A 25,561-nucleotide genomic window follows, 5' to 3' on the forward strand; every position below is an offset into this window, starting at 1 on the left:
TAGCATAAAGTACATGTAGAACAGAATGTAACATGGAAACAGTCAGAGTTTTCTTGGTGTGTATAGATTAAGCATAATGATATTTGAATACCAAAAATTTCTACAAGGCTTTATTCTTAGCTCTTGGATTATTAATGATTTAAGGTCCAGGTGTACCACACTCTGAGAGGGTGCTATACACTTATTGTTTTTCTTCTAAGAAGGACTGAGGCTTTTAATTTTTTGCCTTTGTGTGTGTGTGTGTGTGTGTGTGTGTGTGTGTGTGTGTGTGTTTTAGCTTCATATGGCCTGTGGGTTGTTTCTGGGAGTATTCAAAGCTTTCTGAAATTCATCTTATTTCTAGACACACAGATGATGCTGTGCACTTGACACTTTCATTTGGAGTTACACAGATACATATAATGCCCATCACACCTTCCTCTTCAAGTCTTCTTTATCTCCAATCTCAAAAAACACCCGTAGCATTCACTTGGCTTTCCCTTTGCAGGGCAGGGCTCCTCTGTAACACAATTGTCCTAAGCCTAATACCCTGCCAGTTATCTTCCAACTTGTATATCTCACACCTTATCATTTCTTTCTTTTTTTGGAGGGGGATCATTTTGTTGTTGTTTATGCATAAATTTTTTGATGGCCAGGAACAGTATGTATGACCCTTGTCAAAGGAGCACCAAGATGCTGGCTGTAACCCAGTCCCATTGTGGAGTTTCTGGACCATGACTTTGGACCACACATGATCCTGATTACTCAGCACTTCCTTCATAGATTCTAGCTCTTCCTCCCCAAGGCTTGTAGGCCCTGAGTCAGAACCACCATTTCTTTCTTATGTTCATTGCCACAGTTCTAAGGCATCCTACAGTGATCCACTGCTGAGGTCATCTTTATGCCAGATGTCCAGAACTGGTCTCTTTTTGGAGGGATATTAATTTTTTAAGGAGGCTCGAGAGATGACTCAGTGTCTGGGAGCACTTGCTGCTCCCCTAGAGAACCTAGGGGTCAGGTCTCAGCAGTCAAATGGCAGTTTTTAAATCGTCTGTAACTCTAGTTCCAAGAAATACTCATATACATGTAGTCAAAATACCCATACACAAAATAAAACAAATCTTTAAAAAATAAAAAAGGTTGTAAATAGATATATAGATTTTTCTGACTATTGTTTGTTTCCAGATTTTCTCTTTGATAGTAATATCTATTTTTTTTCTAAATATTATATTGTAGCAAATTTTGATCACACATTTATAGTTTTAAAATTTTTAAAACTTCAGTCTAAGTTTAAATTGAACCTTCAATATACAATTAATATTTTATGTAATTGACGCAAAGTATTTTCAGTGGATAAATGAGTGCTATGTTCTGGATAAAGCACCACAGGAAGCTTCATGTCCAAGGCTTTGGTTTCCACAGTGATGGCATTGCGGATGCTGTGGCCATTTAAGAGATCAGTAGGAAGTCCACCCAATGGAGGCAAGATACCCACAGGGAATGTGGAATCCTACTCCCTTCCTCTCTTTGTAGTCTGGTTTGAAAAGTAAGTAACTCGCTCTGATATGTGTTTCCTACTACCACAATCTTTTGCCCTTGTCAGAACTGAACTGATACAGATGCCAAGCCTTTGTTCCTTCAGAACCATGAGGTGAAAGCCAGGAAGTTTCTGCAGACATGTCAGTAGACTAACATCAGGCTGACTAGTAAGACATAGGCATGTACCAAGAATGGAAAGTAAAAGCTCAAGCGTACCCTTTCACCAAAAGTCAAACCTTACCAGCATACTTTAGAAGGGTGTTTTTTAACACATGCACATGCACACAAGGACACACAAACATACACACACACGTACACTCATACACAAATACCCACGCATACACACAGATGCATACACACACAACCTTATAGTCTGCTTTCTTTTCTTTCTAAAAGTATTTGTCTATTTATATTTATTCATCTAATTCTTAAATATGCTACAGATTTTTTTCCTGTGATGTGGGACATTGTTAGACTATTCCAACCACCTCATGTAAGCTAATCTAAACAAACAAATAAACAAACAAAACCAACTTTAGTATTATTCATTCTACCAGATTCATTCTAGAAACCCTTAAATAACAAATCCACTTATTATTACTCTTTTTGAGTAGCAGCTTGAATTGACCAATATAGAAAATTGATAAATAAAAGTTGATATGCTCCTTTAATACACAATTAAATAGTAGAATTAATTTTGAGGCAAGGTATTGCAAAATAAAACAATCAAATTTTGAAGTATGTGTGTTATGGTCTTATAATTGTTAAAAATTATCTTTGATCTTTTTTTTTTTTACAGTCCAGTCAGTATCTTTCCCCAAGTGTGCCTTCCAAAAGTTCCTCATCCCATTTTTCTTCCTCTACCCTGTCTCCAAGGGGATGTTCGTACATACCTACGGGAATCCACCAGGCCTCTCCATTCCTTGGGGCTGCAAGTCTCTTACAGGTTCGGTACCTCTTTTCTTATTGAGGGCAGAGCAGGTAGTGATCTTCTGTATCCGTGTCTGGGGCCTTGAATCAGCTAGTGTATGCTACCTGGTTGGCGGCTCAGTGTCTGAGAAATTGCTGGGTCCAGGTTAGTTGACACTGCTGGCCTTCCTATGGGTTCCCTCTCCTTCTTACCTTCATCGGGACTTTCCCTAATTCAACCTAAGGGTTCCCCAGCTTCTATCCATTGGTTTGGTGTAAGCATCTGAGTTCAGCTCCTTGTTGTGCCTCTCAGAGGGCAGCCATGTTAGGCTCCTGTCTGTAAGTCCACCATAGCATCAGTAATAACGTCAGGCTTCGGAGCCTCCACTTGAGCTAGATCCTAATTTGGGCATATTACTGGACTTCCTTTCTCTTAATCTCTTCTCCATTTTTGTCCTTGCAGTTATTTTAGGTAGAAACAATTCCAGGTCAGAGTTTTTGATTATGGGATGGCAACCTCATCCCTCCACTTGATGCCGTTTTTCTGCTGGAGGTGGGCTCTACAAGTTCCCTGTTTCCACTGTTGGACATTTCATCTAAGGTCTCTCATTCTGAGTCCTGAGAGTCTTTAATCTCCCAGGTCTCTGGTATGTTCTAGAGGGTTACCCCCACCTCCTACCTCCAGAGCTTGCCTGTTTCCATTCTTTATGCTGGCCCTCAGAGCTCCGTTTCCCCCAATAACTGATTGTGTTCCCATTTCCTCTCCCTCTCCCCTCTTCCACCTAGTCACCTCCCTCTCTCTGCTCCCCTGTGATTGCTTTCTTCTCCTACCCAAGTGGGATGGAGGCATCCATCTTTATTTGGGCCCTTCTTGTTAACTTTCTTGAGTTATGTGAATTGTATCCTGGGTTTCTGTACTTTTTTGCCTAATATCTACTTTTCAGTGAGTACATACCTACAGTGCATATCCTTTTGGATTTGAGTTACATCACCCAGGATGATATGTTTTCATTAAAAATATAGAGCACTGTTTGACTATGCTTTGGCCCCCTAAGATAAAACCAGGTGCTGTGGCTTTTACTCTTTGTTTTATGAAATCTGCCAGGAAAAATAAATGTTAACCACATTTTTACATAAATATTTCAAACTGCATATTCTCAAGATTGATACTACAAGGAGACTGATATTTGAGGAATATGAAAAAAAAAAAAAAAAAAACAACAACAAGAAAAAGAAAATGCCTTAGAGTCCTAGATTAGAAAAGACAGAGTATGAAGAGATAGAGTCAAGAGGGATAGAGTGTAGCATTTGAAATGTGACTTGCAATGATTAGAGTTGTATAAGTGGAATTGAGAGTCAATAATGGTGTGAGGGATAGGGAGAAAAGATTTTAGATGCCAAAATTCCACCACAGAAAGAGAATTGAAGGGCCTGGAGAAGGAGGATGTTTGGAGCAAGAGATAAAACATTAACTAGGCATGCTATGTTCTTCCTACCTTCTCCATCCCAATTTTAAGGAGTAAGAAGAGGCCACAATCTTTGGAGTATATTTTGAGACAGGATGTAGCTATGGAATATGAATAAGCATATGACATATTAAAGCATCTCATAGGGCTAACACTCTACAGTCCCATTCAGTCTGGTCCAGAGATTTTTCAGAAGACAAGGATGCTTTAGCACAGGTGAAGTTCTCACAAGCTTTGGTGTGAACTTACCATAACAAAACCATCTCAGATTATACAGGAAGAAATAATCAACAAGTCATATATACACTCTGAAGATGGTCTCTAGATGGAGATCCCTCAGTAAGGTAGGCAAAGAATCATCTAACTGACTACTTTCTTTAGTTTATGCTGCCAGTCTGTTGCTATTATCTATTTTATATGATTGCTGCCAGAATATCCCAAATATCCCAAAACACAACACCATTGCACTGGAGAGTCATCTTGGATGTGAATCAAACAGAATTTCCTACCAAGGAAGCTGATTATTATTAGATCCATGCAAATAATCCCTGAATATGATAATCTTTAAAAAAATCCAAGAATATTTTGATGAATAATTTATTGAAAAAGAAACATCATCATACGCTAAACAAGGGGTGGGTCAACAAGCTGCTACTTTGACTATTACAAATTGCATTGTAATTTGTATTGAACTCACTTTAAAATATATTTTACAAGTATCCACTCAATCATGGCCTACCTTATGATAAATGATCAGTTGATTCCAATGTTAAAAATTACAGTGGGTAATTTAACTAGTCTCCATTCTGAGTAATAATATAGACTACAGTATTATGAGCTCACTTAGAATTACTGTCAGGGAAAGTAATTTTCCTTAATAACATATATACTTAAAATAGTTAATCACAACCTTATTGGAACACAGTTATTAATATGGCCACCGTGACTTATAATTATATATAGTAATAAATGTGAAGAAAGAAACGATCAAAATTCTTTTCTTGTGAAATTCTTCAGCAACCTCATGAGGCTTAATAATAATTAGATTTCACAAATGGAAGACTATGGGTTTTGTTAATAAATCTATCTATATATGATATTCTATTTCTTTACCATTTTGCAGAGGATATATTTTGTTCTATTGTTAAAAGTAGAATATGTGGTTAGTATGCAATTATTTTTTAAATAGGCATACATACATACATATGATATAAAAATTAAAGTACAGTTACATTTGCTTTATAGTAGCAATTTATGCCATGCCAGCAATTATTCTGCAGGGAAGAGAATGGAAGATGGTAATATCTACTGATCTTGAGCTCATAAATATTGAGGTGGTGTCTTGAGGCTTTACAAATAATGAAGACAAGCTCAATCTCATGTGTTCTGTGATTTATAACTTCAGTCTTCCATGAAGCCACTTGAAGCAGAGGCATTAACTTACACTTTCTAGAGAGTATGTGTTAATCCCAAATGCACTTATTTGGTGCCCTATGCATTTTCCATATGCGATGAGCTACTCGTGCTGCAGAAGATTCTCATAGCAAGATAGCTGAGGCAAATGCATGTCTCGTAACTTAAGAAACTGTGGGCACAAATGCAATAAGGCCTTAAAAATGGGAAAGTGAGAGGAAGGAATAAAAAAGTGCTTTGGACTAGGACTAGCAGGGAGAGATTGTAAACAAGATTTTTCACCGTCTCTCTTTAGTGCCCCACTTCTGGTAACTACAAAAAGATGCAAATGCTCAGGACTGTTGTCACAGACTTTCCTTCAGTTCCATCACAGATTTATATGCTTAAATCTCATCAACAAAATGATAAGCAAGCCACTAGGGGGTTCAGTATCGGAGAACATGCCTAGCATCCACCCTGTCACACAAAAGGTGAACATGGCTAATTATCAGATTTATAAAAACAAACAAACAAACAAACCCCCAAACTTCCAGTGTGTCTGCATATATGGTGAAGAGATTTTGAAAGAGCAACTGCATGTGATGCCCTGATGAAGCCTTACAAATGGTTTGGACACTTTTCTTTTAGAGAGAAAGGATCCAAGGACCATCTGTGTTCACCCACACTCAGACTCTGTAGGTCAGCTCAAGGAAACATTTCTCACCATTTAATCTAGGGTAGACCTCTTTGCATTGGAAGGCAGAGCTTGTGGCAAGCAGGCACAGCCCAATTTGTGACCTCAGGATGTGGGCCCAGGCACACTATCCAATTATTCCATGCTTTCCTCCTTTGGGTCTCCTCTCTCCCTTTCTCCACAGGTGACCCAGGAGCTTTGATGCCTGAGCCATGAATGATAACGTAGTATTCTGCTCAGGGTTATAGTAGCATGGTTTAATGTTACAATTTGGTGATTTTATATTAATAATATCATTCATAATTGAAGGTAATGTTTTATTTTATAGATTTTTATTCTAGAAATTCCCCATCCTTTCTCTCATCTCCAATAGGAATAAACACTACTTAAATAAAAAACGTTAACTTGGACAAGTTTTGCCAAATGACTTCCTCCAAACAGCATCCCCCTCTTGCCTAGTAGGACTTTCAGAATAGGTGAGACTTTCGTCTTGTAGCAGACAGACCATCAAGGTATCAAAAGTCGAGGCTATTGCTTTCATGTTCATTTGGGGCTGATCCACTGGGAATTTGCCTAACTTCCTTAATTTGTGTCTCATTTCCCTCTGTAAAATAAAGCCAATCCCAGCAATTTTGTGACATTTCCCCCCCAGTGGCATCCACAAGATTCAATGGGTATATAATTAACTACCCATATATGAAGCCATGCTTTGCTAATATTGAGATATATATATAAATATATCAATATATCAACACATCAATACATCAATATATCAATATGTCAATATACTAATGTGTCACTATATCAACCAAAACCTGCCATGGTTTATTTTCTGTTTCTGGAATTCATTTTAGCAGGTGGCTTTAATGATCATTTTGATTTTCAAGTAAAATGTGACTACAATTTATTCTGAAAATTTCACTTTTTTGTGGTTATTTCTGAAGAACTCACCAGAGAATCATTATTACCAAACTCCAAGAAACAAAAACAACAGCAAAGAAAGCCCTAACATTTGTTTAAATATTTTCCAATTACTGAGATTATTGGAAAAGGCATAAAGTATCGACTGGCTAACTTCATTATTAAATTAGCATTGCAATTGAATAACTTAATAAGGCACCAGGGACAAAAGACAAGTAGGTCTAGATTCTACTTGCTGGGAATTGAATCAACAAATAAATGAGTGTGGTAATACTCACCCTTATCACAAGACCAGTCACAGTAAACAGGTAAGAGGGGGGGGGGGGCAGGGAACTCCTAGTGCATTATGGGGCCTTGGAGAGTCAGAAAATGTGGCTCAGAAAGGCTGATATTTAAGCTGGTTCATTAGGGATGAATAAAGTTCATCAAGTGGGTAAGTTAGTAAATTTAATTAGCAGAAAAATAATTAGGAAAGATTAGTGTGCTCAGCACGCAGCTCAGGATAACATAAAGGATCATGCTGGTGGCCATGCCTGGAAATGAAGCTGGGAGTCTGGCTTCAACAGTGTCTGGCCTGGCCAAGGTACAAAGCCTTACAAAAGTTTTCAGGTTGGGGCTGGAGACATGGCTTAGCAGTCAGTAGCACTTGCTGCTGCTGCTCCAGAGGACATAGTTTGGTTCTCAGCATCGATATAAAGAGTTCCTAATTGCTGATAACTCCAGCTTTTGAGGATTAGTGGGCCCTCTTCTGGTCTCTGTGAATACATTCATGGTACACACAGAGCAACGTAAATAAAAATAAAACAGCTTGATGCAAGATTCCATTTGCTTGCTTTGCATTAGGATAATTGAAGGTTGCCCCCCCCCACATTATGGTGTGAGAGTCTTTTTCTTGAAAAGGATATCATATCACAGACGCAGAGTGTGAGCTGAGGGTTTCAGGAGTAATTTGGAGGCTGGCAAACCAATTAGGGCAGTTATGATTAATTGTTTAATCACTTGATCAAGTGAGATTGAATTAGAAAAGGGTGAGGGGACAGACAAGTGAGTCAAAATGAGTTGGTGAGATCTTAATCAAAGCCTAGGATCACAGCAGGGGCAGGCTGAAAGGGATGTAGATCCTTGCCCGAGGACCAGGACCAGTAGTAACACACTCACCAAAATATGGATATCAATGCAAACGTTACTTCACATAATAATTCATCATGAAGTGCACGCATATCACATATCATCTATCAGCTCTCTGCTACAATATCTGCAGACTTGATCCTCCCTTCCCCCTTCTTTTTTCAGATTTTGAAACGTAACTGAAACTTAGATGTCACTGACTCTTCAGCTGTTTGTACTTTTCATGACATAAGTGATTGAATTTAATTGGGTTGAAGATTCTTGACTTTCTCTTCATGAGGACGTGTCATTAACATCACACCAACCTCCTAAAGGTGCATCTTGCTTCATCTCCTTGATGAATTCTGTCATATGAAAAAAAGTCAGGTGTGCCAACTTTCTCTTGAACTGTCTGTATATTAAATCACAAGCAGACCTTGTTTGGGGCTGTCAACTTTAAATTCTCTATCAGTTTTCTCAAGGCCACTGGCTTGTGGTCTGTGACCACATTATTCACTGGTGTCTTGTGTCTTGACACTGTGTCAAGTTTCATCATAAAGGATGATCAGGGAGTGTGCTGACTCAGCTCTCAGAGTGACTTCCACATAGCTTTACTGATCCCAGGATGGTCTTCTCCAGTAGTCATCATAGCTGATGGAGGGGCCGTCCGTGCTAGAGAAGGGGATGTCCTTATAGTGTTCTGTTTTTGGTTCAGCATTTGACCTTGAAGAAACAGGTTTACTTGACTGAATTTCAGTTATACCATACATCAAGGGTCTTTGCTTGGTAAAAATTCCAATTTCCTGATCTGAATGCATTGAGGTTTGATTATGCTGTTTCCAACTGCTTCTGGAGTAGCAGGTTTTAAAATCCCCATTAGTAGGCAATGAAACACTTAGATGAGAACTAATTATTTGACAGAAAAGATATCTTGCACAAGCGACTAGAATATGGTACCTGTAGAACTTCTTATAGCAGTAAAGTTAACTCTACGTAAAAATGAAGATTTATTCATAGCAAGGGCTCCTGTCTAAAGGGCAGCTTGGAGCTGAGCAGCAACAGCCATGTCATTTTCATAGTGTCCAATTAGGCAAGAGCTGCTGAGCTCATCTGAGAATAATTTGAAGCAGATGCCAGCATTAAGACCCAGATGTGGGACATTTTTCAATGGCACTGGAACATGTGTGGTATAGAATAGCTGATGGCTTCATCATTGCTTTTTTTTCTATGGGATTGCTTTGGGGAAAGGCATGAGCACTGAGCGATCCCAGCTCTCCAGTTGCTCCCATGGGCAGGCTTCTTCCAGGTAGCCATACCTATAGATCTGAGGTCAGTAGATCCTGGTGGATTTGACCTCCATGCCCTTGGGTGATCTCATACCGCCTATGTGGAAGTTACAATAAAAATCAGAGCAAAACACCTAGAATCAACTCCAGACAGACAACTCTGATAACCCAGGATTTCCCTCTGTCAGGGCAGTAGGTAATTTTAGATCATCAAATGTCAATATATCTTAAAGCTGAACTTAGTAAATCGAACTCTTCACACTCACATTTTTTTCCCTTCTGATTTTTATTCTATGGGTTTTAACATTAAACTGAGGCTTTAATTTTTGTTTCTATGAATAGCATCGTTCTTTTTGAATGTCAATCTTTGGCTCTTAAAATCTCCCCTAACTTCCTAACTCGCACTGTCTTTACACCACCATGTAGAACTTAAGCACAGTACTCAGAAGGATGCTGGGCTGGGGGTTAGAGGAAGATAGAGGAGGACTGTATTGGAGGGAGAACAGAGATATAAATATCTATGTGAATCAATTGAATATTATTCTAGAAATATAATATTTAAGGTCCTCTGAGAATCACGAGTGGCTGTGGAATAGCTGACTGACAGAGGATAAAATGTCAAGGTTAGCTTACATCAAAGTCAGGGCCCTCAGACATGATGTATAAAGTTCTGAATTCAAAGGACAGTAACGAATGACTTTCTGAAAGCTATCCGATTGATGAGAAAACAGATGACCTCCTACCTAGTTAATAGAGGACCTTGGAAGTCTAAAGGAAACAAGTGGACTTACAGTGTCCCCAGCAGAATGTCATACTGAAAACAGTGCCTAAGGATAGAGACATCAGACCTGGGCCTGACATCCAGGTGTAGCTACTTTAATGCTTGCTTTTTCTTGGTTAGTGTCTCTCAGACTCAGTGTGTCTATCTGTAAAATAGGCACAAGTAAAACAGTGATGTCTGTGATCGGCTGTGGGGTTTAGGTGCTGATGAACCTGAATAAGCCAGAGTTCACAGTAAGCAGCAGTTGGAGTCTGTGCCAGCAATAATCATTGCTATTTCTGTCTGGTTGCCAGAGGCTGAGGGCACTGGAGCGGACAGGATGACCTTCTTTCTGAATGCTTTCAAGGTTTTCCAAATTAAATGGGCTCTGATTCGTTTTAGGATATTTATTGCCATTTTCTTTTTAAAACCTTAAGCTGTTCTGTCTGTATAGGCTCCGGTTACAGCTAGCAGAATCGGGCGATTCCTAAGGCTGCAAAAGACACATTCTCTCCTCTGTGCGTATGTGTCTGGTTGAAACGATCCTTTATGCTCATCCTCCCGGGAAAGCAATTGTCTGTTTCATGACAGCATTACCAAGCCAGTGTACATACAAGTTATTATCCACTGTAACCAGGCTCTTTTTAAGCATTATTTATTTCTGAAAGAAGAAAGGGGCTTGCATTTCAAAACTCAGCGGCTGATGATTTTCCCCAGGTAAATTATCTCGCGCTGTTCATGTAAATTCTCATCTCATTATGTCTGCCTGTCTCCCCAAGCCTGTCACTTTGCAGTCCAGTCATCGACTCTCTTTAATTCATGTTTGGAATCGCCTGCATATTTCATTAATGGTGGGCTTAAATCACCTGATGGTTTACAAACAAGGAATGGTGGACTGGAGCCCACTCTCTCATTCTTCCTACGTCCGAGTCAGTAATGAATGATAACGATTCATCGGGATTTGCATGACATCAGGATTGTGTGGGGGGAAAAAAAAACCTTCCAAATAAAACTTCTTTTTAGCTAAATAATGATGATGGTGGTGGTAGTGGTGATGGTGATAAGAAAGTGTTTATGAGACAGACAGATAGATAGATAGATAGATAGAGAGAGAGAGAGAGAGAGAGAGAGAGAGAGAGAGAGAGAGAGAGAGAGAGAACCAGGCTGTGTGCCATACCACACATGTGGAACTCAGAGGATAACTCTCAGGGATCAGCTTTCTCCTTCCACCATACAATCTGTGAATTGAACCCAGGTCCTTAGGTCTGTAGAGAAAATGTTCTCTACCTGCAAAGCCATCTCCCTGACTCCAATGTGTGATCTTTAATGCCCTTCATAAAGTAAAACTTTTCATCAGCCCTGAGGAGAGTGAGCAGCCGTGACACCCACAGTATTAGGAGGTGTCTTGGTGTCTTGTCTTAGAACAATATCAGCAGTCCCTCTGCACCCCTGCCCTGCCACTGTGGTGGGCAGTGAGTGGTAGGTGCAGAGGTGGAAGGATTGGAGGCCACGACTCTCTCCTGGGAAGCTAGAGATGGAAAAGAAATATGGGAACCCTTCAGGGGTCACAGAAAGATCAGCATCCTGAAAATGATCCGAATCTCTCCCTCTCTCTCACCACCCCAAGGTGTGTGATGGCTTAACTTCCTAATGCTAAATGTACTCCCTCTGTCTCTTAGTCACCGTTTATCCATTGTCTATTGTAGAAAGTCATTTTTCCAGGTGCTGTAGATCAAACACTTCCCCTCAAACACAGAGCAGACAACGGCAAGCAGTTCAGGGCAACTGCTCTGAGGGACGGCTGAGAAACTGAAACACACATTCAAGGAGTTGGGAGATGAACTTAAGGGTCCAAATTTGAAAGCTTTTAAAAACCGGAAGAAAATGGGCTGCTTAGTTTCCCAGACTATGAAAGTTCCAAAATACTGAAAACAGATACACATACATAAAATGAAATTTCATTTCCAAACCTTTATATTTTATGTACATAACACACATGTACATGTACACACACACACACACACACACACACACACACACACACACACACACACTGTGGCTGAATACATTTGTTATTTTTTTTTTTCTGTTGTACCAAGATTCTTTAAGAGTATAAAAACTTTGACTGAAGATATGGCTTAGCAGTTAAGAGCAGGTGATGTACTTTCAGAGGACCTGAGTTCTGTTCCTGTCTTCCTTGTTGGGTATCTCATATGTGCCTGTAACTCCAGTTCTAGAGGATCCAACACCTACCTCTGCAGGCAGTTACACTTAGATGCACATACATGTACATCTCCCTGCATGTACATAATGAAGAATAAATATTATAAATAAGCTGAATAACAAGCTAAACAAAGCACCCTCTTATCACAGACTATTTCCATAAAGAAGGCAATGTCTCTTCCCCTCAGATTTAGAGGACACCAAAGACCAAAGAAATAATTCTACGTCCTCCTGGATGAACCAACGAGTTTACTGGCATGGTTAACAAAACGTAATTTACAGGCAGCTAAGCTACTAAAACATTGGTACCCCACACATGCCTGATGGGAATATTCTAAAGACTCTCAAGTCTCTTGAGTCTTGTAGGGCCCTATGAGATCTCCATGCCTTCTCTATGCTGTTTCTCCTTCCATGAAGAAATGTTAGTGACCTTGGTCGCCCAAGGATCTACTGCAGTCCTCATGTGTTGATTAGGGATGCCAGTTTTCATGTCATATCCAGAATACTTTTGCCATTTTCCCCCTATTGTACACCATCAGACCTTCTTTTGGTCTGTGTAGCTACTACAAGCAAAGTCATAGATTTTTGTTTGTTTTTTTCCTCATCCCATGCCGTTATTTCTTTTGGATGCCTTCTTAGGATATTTGCTGGACTTTCTAGATCTTTGGGGTTAGAACAGCCTCTGGGAATCTCTCCTAAAAAAACCCCTACCCCAGCACAGGAAGCAAAAGCAGACCTTTTTAAGAAGACACAAGGGAGTTTGACCTCTGGTCATCTAAGTGATGAGATTCAAGTTGTTTGGGGATACAGACTTAGTCAACAAAATTGAAAGTACAAATAGCAAGCAGAGAGGTCTTGTTTCGGCAAGACGAAACAGGGCAGTGTTTATAAAGTCTTACGTCAGCTGAAAATGGTGGCAAAAGAAGAGGAAAGGAGGAGGAAGAAAATGGGAAGAAGGAGGGAAACATCAGACAAGTGAGGACAAGGGGACAGGTAACACTGCTTTCCTTGGACTCCTTTCTACCTGTTGTAGGACACTGCTGAATCTGGGAGGTGTTAGGGGCAGAGGACACATCTTGCCTTCTCGGTTAACCATTCCTAGAAATGTACTCACTGAACTACACAGACATCGATTATTTGATTCTACATCTTGTCAAATTGGAAATCTGAGACTGACCACCATGGTTGTTCATTTAAATTGGGATAACATTATATAGTATAGCAAAATCTTTTAAAACATTGTGTGTGTGTGTGTGTGTGTGTGTGTGTGTGTGTGTGTGTGTGTGTGTGTGTGTGTGAAAGAGAGGGAGAGGGAGAAGGAGAGAGATAGGTGGCAATATATATTTATTTGTTTTTGGGTGAGAAAGGGAATACAGTGGAGAAAGGGAGTGAGGGGAGAGACAGAGATAGGCAGAGACACAGAAAGAGAGACACACACAGAGAGAATGCCTACATGTTTGTTCATATGCAGGGTACAAGTGTATGAGTGGAAGCCAGATGGAGCATCAAATCACTCAGAGCTGGAGTTACTAGCAATTCAGAAGCATGGAGGCTGGGGTCTTACCTTTGATCATCATGATGGCTCAGCAAATGCTGCGTTGTCCTCTGCTGAGCCATCTCTTCAGCACCGGCCCCCCTCACATTAACTGACTTTTCAAAAGATTATGTTTCTAAGAAACTTAAGAACTCTTCAAAGACATTAAAAAGATGTATGTGTAGCTTATGAATTTTCATTCACTTAGTAATTCACTGAGAGAGACTGAGGGAAAAAAAAGCTATAATAGTGCTTTGGGGGCATTTTTATGGCCACCACTATTACAGCCAAGAAATGTAATTTTATGGTAAAACCGGCGCTTTCTTTGAAAGCAGTCACGGTAACAAAGGATGCCACATGTGTGTCCTACAGTAACAGTTTGCATTCACTGCCAAACCTGACTTAATATCCAGTGATCTAACAACAATTTGTGTAGTTTTTAACAGATCTTGCCTCAAGTTTGTTTGTGAAAACAGCACAGGACACTGGTCATCTGCAGTAGTGTGTAGGTGTGTCACAGCCATCCGTCTGTCTGCACATTGGCAGGAGCCTTTTCTATGTGGACTTCTCAGGGGCCTGGGCACCTTTGGGAGCCTGAGCTGGAGCTATGGCTTCTGCCTTGGTTTGAACCTTTGGCTTTGGTTGGCAGAAACTACGACTCTAGGCCATGTAGCTTCAAAACCTCTTCCCAAGCTTGGGGTGAGCCATGAATGTCAGACAGCTGGAATAGCATCCGGGGCCCTTTGGCATCATGGGCTTGATGACGTCAGAGTTCACAAGAGCTTTTATGGCCTCTGCAAGTGCACTCACTGCCTTTGCTTTCTTGGCCTGCTTCTTCTTCAGGCCTCTTTTGTTGTGCTTCTTGGCAAAGTACATGTTCCTTTCTACTTCAAATATTGAAAACAAGATACTAGAGTTACAATAAACAAACCAAATTTTGTTTGTTCTTGTTTCCAAGTATACTACGTGAATTATAGCATATATATATATATATATATATATATATATATATATATATATATATACATATATACATACATACATATACATATATAAACATATATACATACATATATACATACATATAGAGTGAGCCATGTATTGATGATGTTAGGTGATACAGAAGAGGACCATAAGAAAGGCTGGTCCTTTCTTTACATGTTCAGATGTTCATCTAGAGTTCATGATATCATTTTGTGCAATCATTAAAACTTCTCATTCCTGGAGATTGTGAACAAACACAAGTTCCTATATTATGCCTGGAGTAGCTGATAAAAGTAAGGACATACACTTATTTACAAAAAACAAAAATACGCACTGATGGGACAGGGATTCACTTTTAAAGGTCACCTTGCTATGAGGCTTGTTGCCAGGTGAGTACTGGGTAATTAAGAGGGAACTGGGGCTCATAAGTCTGGGTGCATTAAATGGCATTTTAGTGTTTGTTAGAATATGGAAGGGAGGGATGAGAGATAACTTAGTGTTTGAGGTCACACATTTCTCTTTTAGAGTAGCCAGCTTTGATACTCAGACCCATGTCAAGCACTTCATAACTGCCAGACACTCCAGATTCTGGGGATCTGATACACTCTTCTGACATCTTTGGGTATTCTACCAATGTATGTAAACCAACCTATAGACACATGCATGCACTCATAATTTAATAATAATAATAATAATGCTATCACCACTACTGCAACTGAAGTGTTGTACAATAAGTAGAGGATCTGATGAGAGAGCTACTATGCTGACAGTTCACATATGCAATCTACATAGTCCATGGCCGGTGGTTTTATAGAGGCAAAATACATGGGTAGGAATAGGGAGCTGAGCTTAGTTTAAATAATGATATTATTAGATAATTAAGGTATAATGAACAGCTTTCCTACTGGCACCCAGCTCCTAGAATAATGACCCAGACTCAACTATATGTACAAATATCTGGGCCATATAACTAGGCTAGTTACCTGACTAGCTTATCATTTTAAATAACCCATTTACACTAATCTACATTCTGACATGTGGCTGGTTACCTGTGCTATGATACTATTCCTCTGTCCTCCCCACATCTTTTCCAGAGAAGAGCCAACTGCCATGTGGTTTGTGTGGAGATTTTGAGAAAACACAAGTGCACAAAACTTATATGCTATACCTTAACAAAAATTGTTTATAATTCAGATAACATTCTTTTACTCTTCAGATGGAGATGTATCATTGTACAATGCTAGCTTATATTGTACATACATGCAGAATTATTTTAAAATCATCTGTGTTGTAGTTTTGATGCTGAAATGTGGAGATGGGGTATGGGGAGGGAAGCTACAGTTTGTGTGTAGCTCTGAGACATACCTAAGGACAACTCCGCCGAAAGGATGGTGTGGACATGGGCCATAAAGGAAGAATCAAGGAAGGAGGAAGCCATGGCAGAGAGATCAGGTTATATGAATAGTGACATGTAAGTCATGACTATGTCTTGACATGTAAGTCATGAATATAAGTCAGTTATATGAATAGTGAGGGCTGAGGTCCAGGTGAGATCTGAGAGAAGGGAAAGAAGTTAGCTTTAGAGAAAGTCTAAGCATTTGCTTTTGTGTTCTTCACTTGATGCAAATGAAATGCATTTGGGTAGCGGTGCATAGTTTGGGTATTAATAGCCATTTTTCTAGCAAGTGCTGCTAAAGCCAGTAAATGCAACAGGACCCTGTTAAAACAGTTCCATTTCCCTTTAACACAGGTAAGCAAGCTCTTATTATCCATATGAAGGCTCCACATGGCATTGTTCAGTACTTCAGACTGACCTACTGAAGGTTTCTTTGTCTTTCTTCTCCTTTTTATCATTTCCAAGGCCATCTTCCTAGGCCTAGGTTTATTCTTTTAATGATCCGCAGCGCTGTTTATTTATATAAATAATAGATCAATTGCTTGCAGATGGGACTTTGCCTGGTCTTTGTTTCCATGACAGCCTGACTATTTCAAGCATATAGTGATTTAAGCTGCTTAATAAGAGGAGGGAACATCCTCGAATGCTTTTCTGCTCATTCTGCTAGTGATCCTTTCCAGAACCATAGTCTATTTAGGTAAATGTATGGGAGGAGAATGAGAGGTTCAAGAGCATGATGTGAAAGCTGACTGCTGTCCTCATAGGCACCTGGCCTCCCAGCTACTGGCTGTTGTGTTGACAGTTCTCCCATAGTTCAAAACCAAAACTGCTACTGCTGCTGCCCCAATTCTTGCTACTGACCATGGGCCCTTTTATCTGGGTTGACTTCCGGGAAGATGTTCTTCTGAGGGCATTTATTGGCACTGTTTTCAGTTGTCATAGTGAAAACACAAGAAAGACACACCTGTCAAGAGTGAGACACCATTCCTGATGGGACTCAAGTACAGAGAGGACCAATTCCTTCCTTTAGGAGTCTGGAGCTTGGCCATTAAAACAGGTCCACATTACTTGGGAAAAATAACAAAGGATTTGTTCCATTATCAAAGACCAAGGGGGAGACTTAGAACTGATAGCTTTGGGAGCTGAGGGGCTGAACTCCTGCCTTTCTCATTTGGACTGTGAAGATGAGTCGCATCCATTGCTTTCCTTTGTCTATAAATGCTTTACTGTATATGTGACCCATTGGAAGGTCACCAGCTTTTACATCAAATCATTTGACCAAATTGCAGACTCAGTCTTTCTTTCTGCCTATGTCTAAAGAAGGAGATGAGAACCTGTGTCTCTGTCAGTGCCACACAGATCTTGAACTGCTCATGGCACTGTTCTGATATGAGTCCCTCTTCATTTACCTGATTGACAGGCCACATCATATATTCTTGAATAGAAACATTGTCTTTACCTTTATTCCCATTTATGCCTGAGTGCATACATACAGAAAAATAACTGCATGTAAGACAGGATATGAATTCTTAAGCAGGTCATTTTTATTAAAATGCTTTAACAAACATCAGCCATTATGCTATTAGAACTATGGGTTTTTTTTGTCGTTGTTGTTTTTGCTGTTTTTTTTTTTTGTTCTTTCAAAACTGTAAAAGAGACAGCAGTCTGGAATTGAAAGGGTTTCAGGAAAAAAAAAAGGGAAGGGTTTTGAATTTGATACTTTCCTTTTGTACAAATAAGCTCAAGACAGTGTTAGATAAATCTACATTGGGTGTGATTGACAAGAAGTCTAGCTTTTGATTTTTAAAGTTTTAAATACCTGATCACATCTGTAGATGTAGCTGTGGGGACACATTTAAGAGATGAGAAAATGTGTGCAGGAAAAAAAATCAGCATGTTTGCAAATGATCCTTTTCTGTATGAGAACAGGTATAATTTTATAACTTGCATGGCATTTGAATAACCACCCTCGGAAGGTAAAATAAACAACATTTTAAAAACTTAGGATCAAATTTGAGTGAGAAAAGTGAACTAATCCTGGAAAATCTATTTACCTTTTCTTTCTTATTCAGATTCTCATATACTTCATGTTATAAACCCCAATTCCTTAAACTTTACTCTTTTGCAAAAGATAGGTTTTGAAGCTAGAACTCTTTTTCTACCTTAACATATGATGGTTAGTTACCTTTACTACAACCTGAACTAGTTACCTGAACTAGTAGGTCTACCCAACACTCAGTGAACCATAAAGCTTAAACCCGAGTCCCAATTCAGGTCTCTTTCATGTTTAATTTTTATTTATTTGTTGGTTTGTTTGTCTGTTTTTACTTTCCAACCACTGCCCCCCTCCCAGTCCTCCCTACCTCAGTGTCTCTCCCACCATCGCCCTTGCTCTGTAAACAAACTGAGGGCCTCATGAATGCTGATATTCTGGAGATGTTCTGTATCATTAAGCTGTATGTCCAGCCCTTTGGTTTTGTTTCCTCTAATTTTTCTTTTGAGACATCATCTCCATAAGGCGCCTAGGTTGGCTCAGAACTTTCCTCTGTAGCCCAGGTGAGCTTCTTGAATCCTGCTTCGGATTACAGGTCGATTTAGATCACAGGCCCCTTGCTGGACACCTGGCTGAACGCTCTTGAACTTAAAGGTCTGGATTTTGTTTGTTTGTTTGTTTTCATGGTTGTCTTAAGATCTAAGATAGAACCCAAGATCACAGGTGTGAGGCCTCTCCCAAAGCTTGCTGCCTTTCCTTGGGGCAGTGATGGGAAGCAGCCCAGAGGGCAAAGGCCATTTCTGGTCCCCAAGGTGGGGAACAGCTCCAGGATGCTGTGGTGTCTTTTGTCACTCCTGTCAGTAGCTTCCTAGAGTTCCTTGTCATTTTAATGGCTAACGGTGCCCTTATGAAAGATGACTTTTATTTTTTCCTCACAGAGGCAGGTGTACTGCAGGCTATTACTCATCCCTGTTGTACTCAACGAGGGGCTGGAGTATATTGGATTAGCTTCAGAGTTGTGTGAACTTAGAAAACATTCTTTTTCAAGGAGAGTGGATTGATCTTGTGGATGGGCACACAAATGCCATCAATCACACCAATCTGGCTGCTGGTTGATTTCAGTTCTCTGCACCATCCACCCATTCTTCACCTCCAGTTCCATACAGTGCAGGTTTTTAGAAACTCCTCTTTATTTTTTATGGGTTATTTTATGTACTTTTCAAAAGTTGTCCCCCTCCCCCTCTAGTCTCCCCTTTGTAAGCCACCTATCCCATTCCTGCCTCCCCTTTGCCTCTAAGAGGGTGCTCCTCCAACCCACCCATCACCACCTCACTGCTCTAGTATCCCCCTTCGCTGGAGCATCAAGCATCTACAGGACCAATGGCTTCTCCTCTCATTGATAAGACAATCCTCTGCTACATTTGTAGCTGGAGCCATGGGCCCATCCATACATACTCTTTGGTTGGTGGTTTAGTCCCTAGGAGTTCTCCGGGGACCGGTTACTTGATACTGTTCTTCCTAAGGGGTTGCAATCCCATTCAGCTCCTTGATTCCTTCCCCTAATTCTTCCACTGGGGCCCTGGGCTCAGTCTGGACAAAAACAAAATAAATAAATAAATAAATAAATAAATAAATAAATGGAGCAGAGATTAAAAGGAAAGGTCATCCAGAGATCCGTCTACCTTGGGATCTATTCCATCTGCAGACACCAAACCCTGACACTATTGCTGATGTCAAGAAATGCTTGCTGACAGTGGCCAGGTATAAATGTCCTCTGAAAGGATCTGCCAGCACCTGACTAATACAGAGGCTTCTTAAGGGAGAGAAGCACAGTGGGTTGAGGAAATGCTCCAAAGGCCAGTATATGAGAGCTTCAGAAGAGGGTGAATGTGAGCAAAGTTCAACTTTCTTTCTTTTTCTCATTATTAATTACTTTATTTACTTATATTCTCGATGTTTTCTCTGACCCCCCTCCCTAATTTCTTTATTCCATTTGCCATTGAGAGAGTGCCCTCCCCCATCACCCTTCCCTGGGCCATCAAGTCTCTCTGCAGGATTAGGGGCATCCTCTCACACTGGGACCAGACAAGTCAGTCCTCTGCTTCACATGCAGTGTGGGCCTCAGACCAGCTTGTTTATGCTCTTTGGTTGGTGACTTAGTCTCTCATAGCTCCCAGGGGTCCGGATTAGTTGAGTCTGTTATCAACCTTTTTTCTTTCATGGCTGGTTAGTTGAAACATTATTGATGTTTTCCATGTGTTTTGATTCATTTGTCTAAAATCTTCAAACTATAATTCATCAGTTTGCTTTCTTAGCTTAAAGCCATAGACCTGGTTAGTATGGGAAGTGTCCTGTGTAGATCTCTGTGTATTTTTTGATGGATCCCTCTTCATTCTTCATATTATTTTGCTACTTACCTGGATGGCTTCCTTTGCTTCCACAGCCTGATCACCTCGATTCTATATGTTCCGGAGGAGCCTGGCTTTTGTGGATTTTGTCAGTGTATTCTTTATCATATGTATATGTGTATATGTATATGATGCACATGTATATGTGTATATGTAAGCAGACAGCAAGAAGCATTAGAATGAGAGTTGGGGTGAGGAGAGAGTCAAAGTAAATATTACTTTTGTCTCCTTCTTTAGACTAAGGCTTGGATTTGGCTGTGTTCCTCTGCTGAAGGTTACAGGTACCACTGCGCAGCTGTCTTTGTACATCTCTCCCCAGGTACTACTCAGAGTCGAGTGCATGGAAGAAAAATTTAGTGTTTTCTTCTGCCAGGCATGGGCTTCTCCTGGTATGATAAATTTAGGTCAAGTGTAGGGGACAAAAACACTCTAGGATATCTTCCAGTCCTCACCAAGAAAGGTAAGGTTCAGCAAGGCAATTTAGACAAGGGACTGTAAGAAACCTTACAAAAAGGGAAGCCAGAAAAACACACATGGAGTCAGTTCTTGCTGGAATCAGGCCAGATCTTGGCCACCCACAGGAATCAAGTAAAGATAGACCTGTAACAGAGTGTGCCAGTAGGAGACCACCTTGAAACACTACCCACTGCCACCGAAAGAACTTACTGCAGTTCTTAGAGTGGAAGAGGTGTCTTCCCTGCCAACAGAGTCATCATGTGGTACCTAAAACCAACATACACTTAGTTTTAAACATGTGGAGAACAGAAAGCCAAAATTGATATGCCTATAGGTCTGTCTGTTCTTCCTGTGAAGGTTAAGAGTCCTGCTTTCCTCTTCCTGGCTGGTAGTTAGCCCCAGAATTCTCTGGTACTTGTTGGTTTTTTTTTTTTTTTTTTTTTTTTTTTTTTGCCACATTGCATCAATTGGTCTTCAGGTGGCCTTCTCTCCCTGTATCTCTTCTTTTAATGATCCTTTGCCAGGGTCCAGTCTCAGCACAGGATCAGAGTTCTCAGCTGGAAGCAGGGGTATCTGGAAGGTGCATACTAAATAAACACAGACTGCATTTTGGTTACAAGCAGAGAGGCAATTTTTCGAAGCTTAAAGTTATTCTCTCTTTGTTCCCCTTTTCTCTTGCTCACTTGCCTGCACACACTCTGCATTCTCTTGCACACTCTGCTTTTCTTCTTTGTGTTTTCCTTTTCTCAAACCCCCACACTGATACACATCTCTGTTTCCCTCTTGCTCTCACACACACTTCATACACACCTCATGCATAGCTCACACACACCACATGCACTCTCCTTTTACTCACACCTACTCCATACGCACCTCACCTTCTCTCTTCACTCACTCTTCACATGCTGTTCTCATGCTTGCTCTCTCTCACACACATCACACACACACACACACACACACACACACACACACACACACATGCACACACACACACACTCATAAATGCTCTCATATTCGCTCAGTCACTTGCTCACTCACTCGCTCACTCGTTCACTTGTTCACTCACTATCCCTTCTCTTGCCCCAGTCCTTTATTGATACTCCAAAGGCAGGTTAAAAAAAAGACACTGTATAATCACTGCAAAATCAAATTTAAAAGAAAAACCACACCCAAGAATTAAGAATTTCAATTTTTCCCCAAAGTTTCAAGCTTTCCCTATTCCCAGGCCTGTAGCCAAAATAATAATAATTGTAAACTCATCATTATTTAAACTTTGACTTTTAACTTATTATACTTCAGAGCTCAGAGCTCCGAGGTCAGCTACGTGCATTTTCCTGTGAAGCTCTAATGATAAATGACATGGGCAAAGCTGCCAGGTCGTGGCCAGAGATAATCAAGTCAACTCTTAACTCAGTAGTTCTTCTAGCTTTCTGTTCCTAGACATTGCACACAGTGACTCTCCTAAGAGTCCCAGTACTTTGACTTAGTTTTACTATTACATAATTCTATGCGTTCTATACTTTCTTATCCAGGACCTGCTCTCAAATGTTGAGCAAAACTTATTTCATAATTTCAATAACTTTTCCCTTTCTTGGGGTCCCAATATTGGCTCTAATTCATTTTCTAATGAGTTCTTCAAACTTTCTTTGCAAGTGAAGCATTAATCTGGAACTAGCATTATGCAGTTATTACATTTTTTTCCAAGATGAGAACAACCAGAATGCACCTGGGTCATTAAGACTGTGCTGTGCTGTGCCCTTGTGCCTCAATTTTCAATTGTTTAAGAATCATTACATCAAGGAGCATCTAGTTTCACAGAATCCACCAGAGCAGAAGGAGAAAGAAATAGGAAAGTCAGATATAGTAGAATAATTATGCACACCAAGGCCAACTGAAAAATAGTCATGCACAAATGAAATCTATACAGCTGCTGTCTAGGGCTAAGGTTAGGAGAAATGGGAACAACTATTTCTTATAAAAAGTTGCTGTGGGCAACTGAAATGTCTCCATCCCAGCTTACTGCAGGCAGTCTCTTATTTCAGATGGCAGGTCCCCTGAAGGAATGTGTCTCCTGCTTCTCAGGGTTCCAGACATCTTGTTTTTCACAGGAGCTACTGCGGGCTTCTGAGATGTCTCCATCCAAGTGACTGCTGGCAGTCGCTGTCATGGTATGCTGGCCCCAGCAATCCTTAGTTGAATTTAGGGACTTATTCTAGTTTCTTTTTATGCCATGATAAAACACTCTAAGCACAAACAACTTAGGGGAGGAAGGTCCCCACCAAGTAACTCAAGCCAAGAACCTTAAGCAAAACCCATGAAGGAAGGCTGATTGATGGCTTGCTCTCTCATAGATACATGTTTAGCTAGATTTCTTAGTTAACTAAGGACAGCCCAGGATCAGCTACCCAAGACTTCTACTGACTGCACTGACCGGGGTCAAGACAATCCTGCGCAGACATGCATGCCCCTCCCCCCTTGAATGAGAAGTGTAGAAATGTGAGTCTCATAGGCAAATGAAAAGGCAGTTTCTAGGGGCTGAGAGGAAGAAGTGAAGGGAACTCTGTAAAAGGTATACAGTTTCAGATAGGGGCTGAATAGATTTTAAAGATCTAATGCATGTTTCCTAAATGTTTATAGCTATGAAACAACACAATAGCTATTATATACAATAAAAAATAACCATTATCATGACTGTGTAATAAAGAAAAGGTGTTTGTTTTGGAGGCAAGTGGGTGAAACTAGAAATTATCATCCTGAGTGAGTGACCCAGGTTAGGGGAAGGACTGAAGGAGCTGAAGGGGATGGCAACCTCATAGGAAGAACTACAGTATCAACTAACTGGACCCCTGGGAGCTCCCAGAGACTAAACCACCAAATAAAGAGCATACTGGCCTGTGGCCCCCACTAAATATGTAGCAGAGAACTACCTGTCTGGCTTCAGTGGGAGGGGATGCATTTTGTCCTGTGGAGGCGTGGTGTTTCAGAAAAGGGGGATTCTAAAGGGGTGATGTGGAAGTGGGTGGGTGGGTGAGCACTCTCTTAGGGGCAAAGGGGAGGGAGACAGGGGTGGGAGTGGGGGACTCCTGGAAGAGACTGGGAAGGAGGACAACATTTGACATATAAATAAATAAACAAGTCTCACAAAAGGTTTTTGTATGCATTCATTAGAAATGTAAATGTATCCGCAATATAGAGGCTCTTCAAAATATTAAAGATAGAATTGATATATAATCCAGAAATCTTCCTTTTCATGAATCCAAAAGGACTAGAAATTGGGTCCTGAAGAGAGAGATGGCTTACTACTAATTGCAGCATCATTTAAAGCAGCAGTGTTAACATCCTAAAGGTTCTTCTGCAGATGATCAGATCCATTCACACATGCCTATGCATGGAATAGAAATACGATGTGGCTTCAAAAGGCAATGAAATCCCACTCTCCCTTTGCTGCGATACAGATGATCTTAGAAAGCATTACACCACGTCGATTATGAGACAAGCAGGGGAAATACATGATCACACACCAGAAAGCTGGCAGTTCAAAGCACAGGAGCAAAGGCTTGAGTGATGCCCCTGGGTTCTGGGAGGAAGAGGAGTTTGAGAGGTATTGATCAAAGAGTATATCCCAGAGGCTTGATCTGTACCATAATGTACGCAGTTATATTACTGTACAATGTGCTTGAAAAATGAAGGTGGAAAGTCTCGCTTCATTTTTTTTTAACAAGAAAACTAGGCTAGTGAGACCTTGAAAGGCAATGGTTCAGTGTAGGGTATTGTATATGGACACCTTTTTTCCAATATATACTTTTTCCACCTGCATCCAAGTATATGCACTAAACCTGTACATATCACTCCTCAATAAAAAGCAAAGTCTTATAGACTAAACATGGTAACATCAAAAACAATAGAGAATTAATACCGGTGAAATGGATGAACACATCCATTCTGTAATAGAAAAGTGTGTCTGTCTTTTCTAGGCCAGGATGCCCTATGTACATTTGGAGAATGTAGGTCATTTTACATTAACTTATATGCCCACTTAATGAAATAAAATGTATCATCATAAAAAAACTTAAGGAAGTATTTACTCATGATTGCTGCTACTTGACTCTTTAAGCCAATATTATTTTATTCTATAGTCTTTAATGTATCAAAATTCATTAGCATGTCACAAATGACTTGCTTGCATCTGTTTTCTAGATCTATCATTAGCACTAAATGTGGCTATTCTAGCACTCCAAATTCCTCTTAAAATAACCATTAATTACTTTTTCATATTGCATTGAGGTAGCTGCATTTAATTTTGGGGTAGAAATAGGTTGAGTGGATGTCTTGAGGGAGGCATCTATACTTAAAGCTCATTTGTGTTCTGAGTATCCATATCATATCTTGGACTAATGGTGTTAGTTTTGGCAATTGAATTAATTAAAAGCTTGATTGCATATTTTACATATATTTTAATCAAATATTTTAACTGCTCTGTAGCAAATATGTACTGAAGCGAGGATCTAAATTAT

The sequence above is a fragment of the Micromys minutus genome (assembly GCF_963924665.1).
Source record: "Micromys minutus genome assembly, chromosome: 25".
Lineage (NCBI taxonomy): Eukaryota > Metazoa > Chordata > Mammalia > Rodentia > Muridae > Micromys > Micromys minutus.